The sequence below is a fragment of the Manis javanica genome, chromosome 11 (assembly GCF_040802235.1).
Source record: "Manis javanica isolate MJ-LG chromosome 11, MJ_LKY, whole genome shotgun sequence".
Lineage (NCBI taxonomy): Eukaryota > Metazoa > Chordata > Mammalia > Pholidota > Manidae > Manis > Manis javanica.
Window position 1 is genome coordinate 5405387 of NC_133166.1, and position 13494 is coordinate 5418880.

General features: G+C 40.4%; 1 protein-coding gene across 3 annotated transcripts in view; it reads right to left on the minus strand.

Annotated features, from left to right (window-relative positions):
* The window catches only part of FAT3 (FAT atypical cadherin 3), a 621620-nt gene that overhangs the window by 192321 nt on the left and 415805 nt on the right, over positions 1 to 13494 (minus strand). The window lies entirely within an intron of this gene.

Here is a 13494-nt window from a genome sequence, read left to right on the forward strand (position 1 = left end):
TGCACCAGTTTACATTTCTACCAGAGGGTTCCCTTTCTCCACATCTTCAACACTTGTTATGTCTTGTCTTATTGGTATTGACCATTCTGACTGGTATGAGGTGATATCTCATTGTGGTTTTGACTTGCATTTCCCTGATGATTAGTTGAGCATCTTTCCATGTGTTTGTTGGCCATCTCTTTTTTGGAAAAATGCCTATTCAGGTTCTTTTTCCATTTGTTAAGCACATTATTTGGGGTTTTTCTGAGTTGTATGAGTTCTTTGCATATTTTGGGTATTAGCCCTGTATGGGATATGCCACATGCAAATATATCCTCTTATTCAGTCGGCTGCCTTTTCATTTTTTGCTGTGCAGAGCTTTTTGGTTTGATATAGCTCCATTTGTTTATTTTTGCTTTTGTGTCCCTGACAGGGGAAAAAATTATCCAGAAAAAATATTACTAAAGCTGATGTCCAAGAGTTTACTGCTTATGTTTCCTTTTAGGAATTTTAAGGTTTAAGGTCTTACATTTAGGTTTTTAATCCATTTGAGTCCATCTGTGTGCATGGTGTGAGAAAGTGGTCCAACTTCATTTTTTTGCAAAAAGCTGTTCAATTTTCCCAACACAACTTATTGAAGAGACTGTCTTTTCCCCATTGTACATTCTTGCCTTCTTTGTCATAGATTAATTAACCATATAGGTGTGGGTTTCTTTCTGGGCTCTTCATTCTGTTCCATTTTCCATGTGCCTGTTTTTGTGCTAATATATATACTGTTTTGATTATTATGGTTTTATAGTATAGTTTGAAATCAAGAAAAATGATACCTCCAGCTTTGTTCACCTTTTTCAAGATAGCTTTGGGGTCTTTTATGGTTGCATATAAATTTTAGGATTATTTGTTCTAGTTTTGTGAAAAATGCCATTGTATTTTAGTAGGGATTGCACTGAATTGGTACATTGCTTTGAGGAGTATGGATTTTTTAATAATATTAATTCTTCCAATCCATGATCATGGTGTATCTTTCTACTTATTTGTATCATCTTCAATTTCTTCCATTAATGTCTCATAGTTTTCAAAGTATAGGTCTTTTACCTCCTCGGTGAAAATTTATTCCTAGCTATTGTATTCTTTTTAATGCAATTGTAAATGGGAGTGTTTTATTATTTGTTTCACTAGTTCACTATTTGGATATGGAAACCAACAGACTTCTATGTATTGATTTTCTACCTTGCAACTTTACTAAATTGGTGGAGTCTTCAGGGTTTTCTACATATAGTATCATGTCATCTGTAAATAGTGGCAATTTTATTTCTTCCTTACCAATATGGATTAATATTTTATTTTCTGGCCCTCCTATTCTTAGCTGTGTAACCATGGACAAGTTATACAGCTTCTTTGATCTCAGGCTAGTCATCTCTGAGGTATGGCTAGAAATACCTTCTTCATACGCTTTTGGTAACAAACAATACAGATGAAGCAACTGGCATAGTGGCTTGTACTTACTACATGTTATTTAAAAAACAAAAGCAGCATCCATAAAAAGCAGTGCATTTTCTTTTTTTCTTAATAAGCACTAAGATGCAATTTCTACTTATATTTGAAAGGGAAACCTTATTGTCTCTAGAGTGGTCACCTCTGATAATGTCTGAAAATTTAATAAACAGACACTGAAAGTTTAAGTTTCCTTCTGTTTATTCGAATGAACATTATAAAGTTCTTTAATTCCTACATGCTTTGGAGGTGTGAAAACAACCACTGCACTCCCTTTAGAAATGATTTCACTGCAAATAATTTGTTTTTACATATTTTCACGTGATATAAAATCAGGAGCATGGATAAAGTGCAAATTACTCAGAGGATGTGTGAAGTGTTGAAAATACATATGTGCTTTGTAGGTGTGCATTTCTTTAAAGATCAACTTTGCTCTATGATTTATGCAAGATCTTAGGAACGTATTTTGAAACCCAATTTTTAAAAAATTTGGGAGAAATATCACTTGTTATGGGGAGTTTTGAATGTTATCAGAAGACTCACAACCCTTTTTTAAAAAATAAATCACACATTTTCCAGTCAATTTTCACATAATTCAATCCTTTCCTTTCTCATAAATTTATATATACATTGTAAAACCTCATTATTTTTCATTCCATCTATCTGAGAATTTGTAATAGTTCTGTGGCTGGTTGAAGTTTACCTTTGTACTACCTAGGTAAATGAATAGGGAGGAAAGGTCTCAGGGGAATATTTAATGTACTCAAGACAAACCATTTGCAAAGCACTTTAATTTTAACCACCACCATTTTGATGTTCTAATTGCAAACAGCTTATGTAACTATTCATTAGAGTCCCGTCCAAGCAGGTTTTTGTTTGGCAACACTTTGTTAATAGTAGCATTAACCTTATGTGTGTTTACTTGAAAGCAATACATTTATGTTTCCTGAAATATTCTAGAATTTGCATTTTTAACTCGGGTTAAAATCCTTCTCCATGAGAGCCTGAATTAATGGAATTTCATGGTCTCTCTGTTCTTTGGGAAAAAGTACTATCTCTTGGAAGAATGATGAAATTTGTGCTAAATCATTTATCAATGTAGCGACTTAGCACAAGTCTTTAAAATGTGTGTGCTTTAGTTTTTTCCTCTGTAATATAGTAATGATTTAATTCGGGAGAAATTAACTTCTTTCTCACTAGGGGCAACAAACAATTTTTTTTTCTTTATAAATATAAGTGGAAATAAAGGAGGGGATAGATCTTTTATAAGTCCTTGGGAAAAATGCAGTCATTTCAAGGAAAATTTGTATACTCCTGCTCTTTGTAGGGGACTTTATAAACAATTCCATTATAGCTTTATCACTTGTATTCTGTTTGCATGTTTATTTTCTTCAAGAGTTTGTAGCCTTTCTAGGGCAACCATGTTTTTACTCATTTAATGTTCATTAAAGGTATACCTTTTGAGAGTCTAGGCTGACTTTTGTATCGTTCACATTTAACGTAGTGCCTGCACATGGATGGTTATCAATGAGTATTGGTCTATTGGATGAATAAGTGATACTACTGAAAATGCATATGGAACTATGTGTGAGTGCATACACATGCATGTACTGCCACCTCAAGCAGGTAACGGTCCATATATGTGGGAATGATCACTCAGCATTTATGTTGCAGCTTGTGAAAGATTCCATGCCTTTCGGAAACAGCTTCCAAATAAATTATAAATGGAATTATATGCTGTGATAATTATTATTTTGGGTTTTTCACACAAAATGTTACAAGTTCATAAGGCCATGTTTTTTGTATCGTATGTCAGAGTCTGCAGTCTGTGTGGTTAATTGAGGTTAGTGGGGGGAAATGGCAGATGGCCAATGCTAATGAGTTTTCTTGACTCTTTCTAATACGTATTTTATGTCTCTTTTGCCTTTACTTTTTGTTTAACTAAATTATGTTATTTATCCAAGAATCTGTCACGTAGAAGTTGGAATTGCTAACCTGTCAGGGAGGGCTCAGCCTACATTTCATTTCCCAAAGAACATTGAAACTGTGAGGGAAGGGACGTAACAAACAGGAAGGGGCGGTTTGCACTAAGCAGCCAGACTCTGATTTCTCCAGATCCACAAGGCCCTACACGATGAATGTCAAAATGGAGGACGAGTCAGAGGGTCTGGTAGGATCACACTTCTGGCTGGAGTCTGATGAATTAATTCTTCCGAAATGCATCTACTGATCTAGTAAGGAGTGTGCTTAACTTAAGGGGGCACCTCGGCCGTGTCTTATTAAAAGAATGACTCAGGTGGCATTTAAATTTCTTGTTCAGAAAAATGAAAAAAGAAATTACTGGCAAGGAAGTGAGAGAACTGTTGAAAGATTTAGTAAAGCTGGGGAAAAATGAGACAGCAGCAAATGCTGCCTGTGTGGGACTGGGGGGAGGTGGGCAGCCTCAAAAACCACTATAGCATCTGTCTCGATCTTGTTTATTCCATATTTATCCACAGAATCAGCATAAGTACATATCATTTATTGAGAGTTACATTGCCAAGTAGCCAGCTCTGTGTGACTCCTAAATTTGTGCCCTGTGCTAGCATACTGTAAGTATTTGCTTGGTTTTTCCTTTACTGGTTCCCTGTAGAGGGGGTAGAAGATTGTTTAGGTTGTCCTCCTATTTCAGAGATGAGAACAGAGATGGCAGACCTGAAATGGGACACATGCTCTAGCAAACTGACAATTAAGGGATGCGGCTGTTGGTGGGTCCACTGGGCACTCATGTTCAGATACTTTGGACTCCCATGCAATCCAGCAAAGGCCCAGAAGCACAGTTGCAAAATGCTCCTGTTATCTAGCTTTCCCTCTTTGGCATGGACAGTTTTTCTTGGGTGGGTACACAAAAGGTACCCAATGAAAAACCAACTAGCCAATAAACATGCCACCCACATTACAACACGATGGCATCTTCTTTGTCAGCACTCTGAGCAATTCAGTATCTTCTGAACAAATGGCTGTGCACACAGAGTCTGAGAGTGGATTTTTAAACCATTCACAGCACTGTGTCACTACTTTCTTCTCAGTGAAAATGAGCTCAATTCTACTGTGGTTGTAATTAGTGGATAATAAGTACTTGTACATGTCGATGCTATGTGGCATGGAACAGGCGCCTGGTTTAGCATCCATTCAAGAAGATTATTTAATTTTGTTACAATTTTAATTGAGTCACACTGGTGCCCTGGCACTAGAAAACCTGGGACTCAAGCTTGAAAGACTAAGGTTTGAAATTATACTAATGGGTTCCATTTTTCCCATGGAAAAGAAAATTATTGGAAGGTTTTGCACTAACAAACGGAAGCAGCAGACAGGACAGAGGGCAGGATGCATTCCAGGGCCTCACTTGCCATCAGGGCACTGGATTTCTAATATAGCACAAAGGACAGTTCCAGCCCCATCACTGGCTTGGCACCAGGTATCAGAGAATGCTGCGAGTAATGGGGGAACAGGCAGTAAATAAATAATTATAGACAGCTGTTAAATGCTCAGGTAGAAGTATGCAAAAGAAAACATGGGGGCACGGAGGAGTCAGCCTTGGACTCCACCTGAAGGTGCAGGGAAAGGCTTCCTATGATGTTGTCTCTCGGGTTGGGATGAGGAGAAGTCTGTCAGGGAGACAAGGAGGAGAAGGGTCTTTCGCCATATTCTGATGGGACAGGGACGACATGCAGGCAAGGACCTCAACTGTCCCAAAGTTACTTCAGGAGACCTTAGGGGAAACCCTGGAATTTTGTATCATTTATTGTTGGAAGTAGAGAGGAAATAACACCTTTCCTCTATGGACACTTGGTCAGTCAGCACAACAAGGTGCTCTCTTAAATCTTAACATGGAATAATTTTTACATTTTTAATCATGAAAATAATTGTAGGTGACAGTGGGAGAAGTTTGCTCTCCATTCCTGTCAGGCTCAGAATAAAGGGGCTGAGACCACATGATAAGCAAGTACCTGGGCCTAAACAAGTGACAGGTAGGGGACGGTAGGAGGACGGTTAGAATCCATTTAAACGGAGCTTCCTTGCCATTTGCTTCACGTCCTGTTGGAAGCAACATTTCTGTAGGGTGAGGAACCATCCCAGTTGGCAGAGACAATCCCAATTCTAGCATCTTCAGGTTAAGACACTACACTTGCTTCCCACTGGGCTTGGAGCCACATCAAACCTTCCTACTACAATAGTGTTTCAGCAAAATGCATATCTGATGTGTGCGCATTGTTTTTGCGTTAAGCCACTGAACGGTTGTAGGATTGAGAAACCTCTCAGTCTTGCACAAACCAGAAAGGTAGTCATGTTAGTTTTAGACCACACAGAATGCCAGGCCTCTCTCACTAACATATCAAACAGATTTTCCAAGCTGGACACACGTAAGAACACTTACTATCTTGCTCTGGCTCTCATTTCAGTTGGCAGATGGAGAAACCAAGGTCCAGGGAGGAGCAGTACCTTGTCAGAGTCCACAATGCTTAGCTCTAATTACGTAAAGCCCCTGCTCAAAAACACTCAGACTTGCTTTATGACTTCCTTTTGTCTTTCTCACATAATCACACATTCCTAAAAACTTCCCACAGCTTCTCCCTAATACAGCTAACAACTGCTACTATTTTTGGATTATTCCCTATGAAGCCGGTGGTATGCTGAGCACTTCACATGCAACGGTGCATTTAATCCTCATAACAATTCTAAATTATTGTTACTAAACTGCTAAATACTGTATCATCCCCATTTTGCAGATGAATTGATGTGAGTCTTACCAAGACCAAGTGTGGGGAAAAAAATGGATTGTTTCTTGCCAGGATTGCCACTTGGCCTTAATATCACCCATTGTCCATATATATGAGCCAGTTTGCACATCTATGGGATGTTTACTGCGGGCAGAGTGCTGATTGGTCACGGGACTGCCCGCCCAGGGTAGGGGTGAAGAAGGAACACCCATTCTCTCCCCTCCTCCATTCCTGGTACGTAATTGGTCAGGCATCTGCCAGTCACCAGGGACCCGCCCAGTGAATTCGTCGCTGCACAAGGGTCAGAAGGAGACAGTGCCTAGGAAGAGTGAGCTTCCGAGCAGGGGAGAGAGCGAGCCAGGCAGCAGGAGGTTTGGAGCCTTGAGAACTGAAGGAGCTGAGAGAGCCACTGGTACAGGTAAGGAGAGACGGAGCTTTGAGAATAAACCCCTTTAGTTCCCGATTTCTTGGCCTTGCCTTTATTTGGTCTTACTGATTTCACAGAGAACTTGTTCAAGGTGGGGACCCCTCTTCCCATAGCTACACCAAGAAACTTGCCAGAGGTTACACAGGGAGAGAGATTTGAAACTCAATTACGTTTTCTGACTCCAGGATTGCCTCAGCAAAGTGCAAATTTGATGTGCGGACAGTGTTTTTGTCTTAAGCCATTGAGTTATTGTAGATTCAATCCCATTATATCTCCTTAGGGGTTCTCATTAACTGAAAGACACCCTACAAGGATCCCAACACCATGCTTCTTTTAAAAACTGCCAAGATGTTCACCATTTGTATCTCCTTAGCTGTGTCGTCTTCTGGCTCTCCCCTCTTGCTAACCTTATTTCTGAAAGCAAGTCTTCATACTTAACAAATGCAACTCAGTTCACCAAAGTATTAATAGCTTATCACTGGGTTCCAGCTACTCTGCAATCCTTCCTGTTCCTTGAACATGCAAAGGACTTATTTCTGCTTTAAGCCTCAGTCTTTGCCTTTACCTTGGTCAGTGTCCCTCCCTCATCCCCAGCCCCCATATCTGCATAGCTGATTCTTTATCACAGACCCCAGTTCAAATATTACCTCTCCAGAGAACACTTCCCTTCTCCGATCACTCTGCTCAAAGTCTTCTCCTCCTGGTTTTATTTTCTTATAATCCTATCTGTCGGAAATTATCCTGTTTGCATACTTGTTCACTTATCCATTGTCTTTCTCCTTGTCCAGAATGTAAGTCTTACCAAGTAGGAGCTTCACATCTGTCTTACATTCTGCCATTACCGCAGTGCCTTGACAGATGCCTGGCACAGAGCAGGCTCCCAATAAATGACTGCTGAAAGAAGGAAGGAATGCCTCTATGCAAAATACTTATCAACATTGCGGAAGTCCTCCTGTCCTGGCCTTTAAATATTGCACGTGCTTTTTGTTAAACTATAATTTCATAGCGAATGCTTTCAGTATTGGTTCTAACTCCATGTCTGAATGAATGCTTTCCATCTGGCAATTAGCCTGCAGGACACTGGATGGGAGCCAAGAAAGATCCAGGTTTGGTTCCAAGCCTCCCCACTTCTCAGCTAAATGATCTTGAGTAAGAGACTCAAACTCTTTGAGGTTCAGTTTCCTATGATGGGAATGCTTACATCTTCCACGTGAGACCACTGTGAACACGACAGGAGATGAGGTGTGCAAAACTACCTGCCACAAACAGGTGCGCCATGTTTTCCTTACTCCCTTTTAAGTAGTTATTAAGTATAGTCGACTTGTGAAATTTTACCCATCTACCTGTAAATACTGAACAACTAGATTATTAATTTGAAAATAGAGAGCTTGGAATATATGGAACTTCAGGAAGCCCTGAGAATTCTCTATTCCTTTACAAAAACCCAGGAACCTTAATTGTCTGGGTCAATTGTCAGGAAAGGTCAGAAATCTGTTTCATAGCAATGCCTGGAGGTAAGCACCTTCTGGGCAGGAAATTCAAGATGGATGTACGTTTTACCATCAGACCAAAGAGGTCACTGCGAAGGCGAAAAAATATAATCTCGTTCGAGTCAATGGACTGAATTCAAATCTCAGGGTTGACTTTAATCTCTTTCAAATGATATCATCACCATGGCTCTCTGCTCCTCCGGGCAAGCACTGCTCTTTTCTATATCCTTTTTGCTCAGTTGTTTTCTTCTACTTGGATAAATGGGGCTCTTTCGTGGCAAGTCCATAGTTAGAAGTTTCAAGCTATCTCTCTCTTTTTTTATTCTGCCCTTGTTTTTTTGGGTAAGGGCATTTATGGCCTTTGGTAAGAAAGAGTGCAGAAGACAGTGGAGAAGGCTCCAGAGTGCAGAGAACGAGGCTATATTAGACACTGTGAGCTTATACAAGTCACGTAAGCATCTGTGACTTTGTGTCTGTTCCTGTAATGGGTTAATAATTGTTCTAAACACTCAGCCCATTGATTTATCATCATCTATAACTTCTCTCCCACCATGTCATCATAGCTTATTGAGTAAAACCCCACTTAATCTGATGTTCAGGTCCTTCTGTGAACTGATCCCAGCCTTCTTCTAGCCCTAACGCTCTTCTGCCCCATGCCTAGATGTATTGCTTTCATGAATACCAGTTGAGAGGGTGAATGAAAATGAGAGGATCCAGATAAGATGACTTTCAAGGAGCTATTTCAAGTAAAAAGTATTATTTCAACACAAATGGGACAATGATTAAAGCCTCTCAACATTTCAGGCCTTGGTACAGAGGTGGGAATAAAAAAGGATGTGCAACGATAAACTCCCCAGCCATTCCATAGTGCAACAGTCGTGCTTGAGGTAAGATCTACTTCTCAACCTAACCTATTCCAAAACCCAATTTCAGTTTCATCCCATTCATTCATTCACTCCACCACCATGTAGAGAATGCTTTCAGGGCACCAGCGACCATTACCTCCAAGGGGTTTTCATGTGTGGCCTTTGGGCAGGGCCGTTTTATGTGTCTGAGTGTGAAATGCCTCATGGCAATCACGCTGACCTCAGCTAAATGAAGACCAGAATCAAACAGACTGGATTCCAGCCCAAGTTTGCTATTTGCTTTCCAGGTGACATTGGGCAGACTCTCTTTCCTCATCTGTTAGGTAGGAACTAATATCAACCTTATGTGCTTATTAAAAATACAAATTACGATCATACACATAAAAGCATGTAGCATGAGAGCTGGAACAAAGTAGGTGGTGAGCCCATGTGAATACCTGCCTTAGCCTGGGCCTTGGTTAGATCAAAACTAAAACATTCTCATTTGCAGTAGAGTCTTCATCTTGGTGAAATGCACTGTATTCCAGCAAAGGTAACAATAATTATCATAAGCCAGAACAGGTTTTTGCTGCTCGGTGCTTCACTATTTCTTTTTTTCTGGCCCTTGTGGCCTCAACCTTTGCTCTCATCGCCCCCTTCTCCTGTTACTATGCCCTGGAAGGGAATCTCACAAAAGGCTGCTCCTGTCAAGTGGTCTCAGGATGAAAACCAAAAAGATCAGAGCATCCAGACAGCAGCCTCCCCTTTATAGCTTTTTCACCCGTGCAAGTGAGAGGCTGGACACATCACCCCAAATCCCTCAATCGACCTAAAGGGAGATTATTTTTTTTGTCTCTTGCAAAAACCTTAAACAGGGGATAATATGAGAGAATTGAATCTTGTGTTTTACTCCTCTAGGATATGGTTCTTAGTGGAGAACACGATCAAGTGAAATTTAAGTTCAGTTTGACCCAAGTTCTCGTAAAATAAACACACCTCAAATGGAGGGTGATGGGAACCTCATTACTTGGAATTGGGCAAATAACCTAAGGCAGTATGATTATAACCTGGCGGCAGCAATGGTTTCTCAGCAAACTGCCTGAACCTCCACTGGGAACATTTAACACCACTTGTATTTTGAAATCACAGGCTACATCTACAGGCAATAAAGACTGTTATCTCCCCGATTCATTGCAGTTGCACAAACACCCAGTTAATTTGGCTCTAACACATCTGCCCAGAGAAATATTTACTTTTGGAGCCTCCTGGGTATGCTTTAAATTTCTCCTAATTGCTACCCATTGAGTTCCAAGTGTAAGTGCTGTTGGGATGGACTTAGGTCCTTAGTTTGTACTCAGAAGTGCACCACTATACAAACGCAAAGAGCACAGTATCAAATGACCTAGTTGTGCATTTAGGAATGGTTGCCCTCCTGCAACTGCACAGATGAGATTCTCTCTGAACCTAAGAACACGAGTTTTCTTACTGCTCATTTGGCTTCTCAGTAATGTGAACGGATGATAAATGTTTCTGAAGGGTCACAGAGAGTTAACATTCATGCCTCCTGCTTGAGAATTAGATTTACCAACTACTCAAACTATATGAAATGAATCCTCAGGTCGCCTCTTTACGTTGTGAGGCTAACAAGCATTCTTATCCCACTAAAATGATAAGGAAACTGAGTCAGAGGAAGAACAATTTCAGAGGAGAAACTAATTATGATGACAGTTCAATAAATGTAGCTTACTTATCTTGCTTGCTTCTTCCCAAACCCTAATTATATATGTATTTTCTAGATCCTTTTGTGCTTTTAAGAAGCAAGCTGAAATTACATGATTCAGAGCCAAGATGCAGGGTTGGGGTGGGTAGGGGAGAAATCGGGGGTAGTAACATATTGACCCCAGGTTTGCAATGTTTTTGCACTAAGATTCACATTTTTCTGTGCACCATAACACTCGCCCATAAATCTCTTCCTCTCTTACCTTGTCCTAAACCTCAGGAGCTCCCAGTCACAGGGCTCTGTCTGCTACATCTCCAAATTCCTCATCACTTCCCAGATCGCATCCAGACCACAGAAAGTGTTTCTATTGATAAATGTGGAAGAGGCCAGGAGAGGTCAAGGAGGACTTCTCACTCACCTGGTTTCATATCAGTCTTCAGATTTGGGACTATCTCCATCCCAGACTCCAGAGATTTTCTTTTTTATTTCAGGACTGGAGTTCAGACAAGGTTTAAAGGTAATATATAGCAATCACATCATAGCTAAGGAAATCAGAGGACAGTCCAACACGTAAAGAACACAACATTTCATGAACACTTAGGTATCTGCTAGACACCAACATAGCAATTTAACTGAAGACTCTTGGAGGAGAGAAAATGGTGATTCATCCTTCTTTTCATGAGTGTAGAGCAGTTAAATCTCCACCTGGAAAACTTGCCAAGCCCTCACTCTCTGCCAGGATGACTTGTGAAGCCTTCTACATACTCACATGGTGCCATATGCAAATGTCTATCATGATACTCACTGGGACTGTTATTACTCATATATGTCAGAACCTGACCATGAGTTCCTGGTGACAAGATCTATATTTTCAGTGTCTAATACAGTCTGGTCCATAGTGAATATGCAATAAAGGTTTGTTGGAAATATATATATGAGAGATGTTCATTGGTGTCTGTTGAATAAAACTAGGTGCTTAACAGTAAAAATATAAATAAAAATGACACTTGGAAAAAGCCTTTTAATTTATGACTTCTTTGCTGAGTACTGAGAACAAGTTGGCTGTGTAAAATTGAGGAAATAATCTAATTTCAATGTAATTCTCCTTTTAAGTCAACTTGGAAAATTAGCCTAACCTTCTGATCCCAAGGCCTGAAGTAAAGTGACCTACATCCAAAGCCAAATAAAACTAATGAATTGTTTTTAATAATAACTCCAAGAATAATCAGAATTATCAACTCCCGAAGTTGGAAAGAGCTTTAGAGTTCATGTCAGAATTGATATGTGAATACTTTTTTGCAATATCCCTACCAGATGGTCAGTCCACAAGGGTCCCTAAGTTCCACCTTATAGCGGCTGAAATGTGTATCATTAACATGTTCACCTTAGGCCTTCCAGCAAAATATAGGAAAATCTGTTGTACATGGCACCTCCCTGAACACTTAATGACAACCATCAGATTTCTCCTTTGTCTTTCAAGAATAATCATTATGCCTCAGTTCCTCACTCGGATTCAAGCATTTCAGGACACGATCCATCTTGGTCACCCCTCCTCTAAACAAGCTCTCCAAGCTGCATATTTGCTGAGATCACAGTGAGGCAAAGAGGTGGGGACAACTGTGCAGGCTGATAACTTTGTGTATGAGTGTGATTCAAACCGGTACTGAGACTTGCCCTCATTCTGCCAGGTATGTCTGTTACCAGGGACTAAATAATGTGGTTCCCAGAGACTTTCCATCATAAATCACAACCATTTAAAATAAAGGGCCGTCTATAGCAGTATTTACTTCAAGGTTTCCAATGTTTAGAAACATTGCAAAATCCATTCCTGCTATAAAGATGCTTCTGTTAGCTTTCCCTGCCCATCCAACAACAGGCAAGCTGCAGACCATATGGATGGAGTGCCTGACTCTAAATGGGTCTCTCAAAGGTGTTAGTGAAGCTGGGGTGCCAGGTCAAGTGATCCCTGATTAGATGGATGGATGAGTCTGGGGATGAGAAAGTACTGTGTATTTTGTCCCACTGGCTTAGCAGTTAACCCTGCCAAAGACCTCATTCATTCCTTAATTCACTGCAGACATTGTCTAGTAAGCCACTACTACTATACATACTATACTCAGAGATAAAAAGGATATAATGAAGAGCAAAAATTCCAACCCCTGCCCTCATGGAAATTACAGTCTAGCACAAAAGACAAACAGTAAATAAGCCAGTATGCAAATACAGGATTGGAAACTATAGTAAGTGCTTTGAAGGAACACCAGTCAATGTAATAAATGGATAAAAGGGGACCAAATTTAGATTGGCAAGTACAGGGAACACCAGCTGGAGCAAGAGACCTTAAAAGTGAGTCCTGGGGATGGGCACAGTTTGGTCAACCTGAGTAGGGAGAAAACCCTGTAGCCAGTAACCAGCACATGGCAACAACCTGGGGTGGGAAAACGCTGGGTGAATTAGTAAAAATGAAAGAAGGCCAGTGTAGCTTCAGAAGAGTGGGCCAAGAAGTAATGGTGTAGGAGGAGGTTGGCGAGGCAGGCAGGGGCTTTGTATATGGAGTTTAAGATTTTTAAAAAAATTCATTCTTACAGTAATGGAAAGCTACTTACGGGTTTTTGAGGAAGGGAGTGACATGACTGATTATCAGCACGGGATCTGGCGGCTTCCTGAGCTTTTCCCTTGTCCTACAAGGATGCTCCCACTAGACATGGAGCATTTCTGTGTCCAGACATTTCGTCCATCTTAACCTGTCTCACTTCCTGCCACAGGTGTGACCCATTTA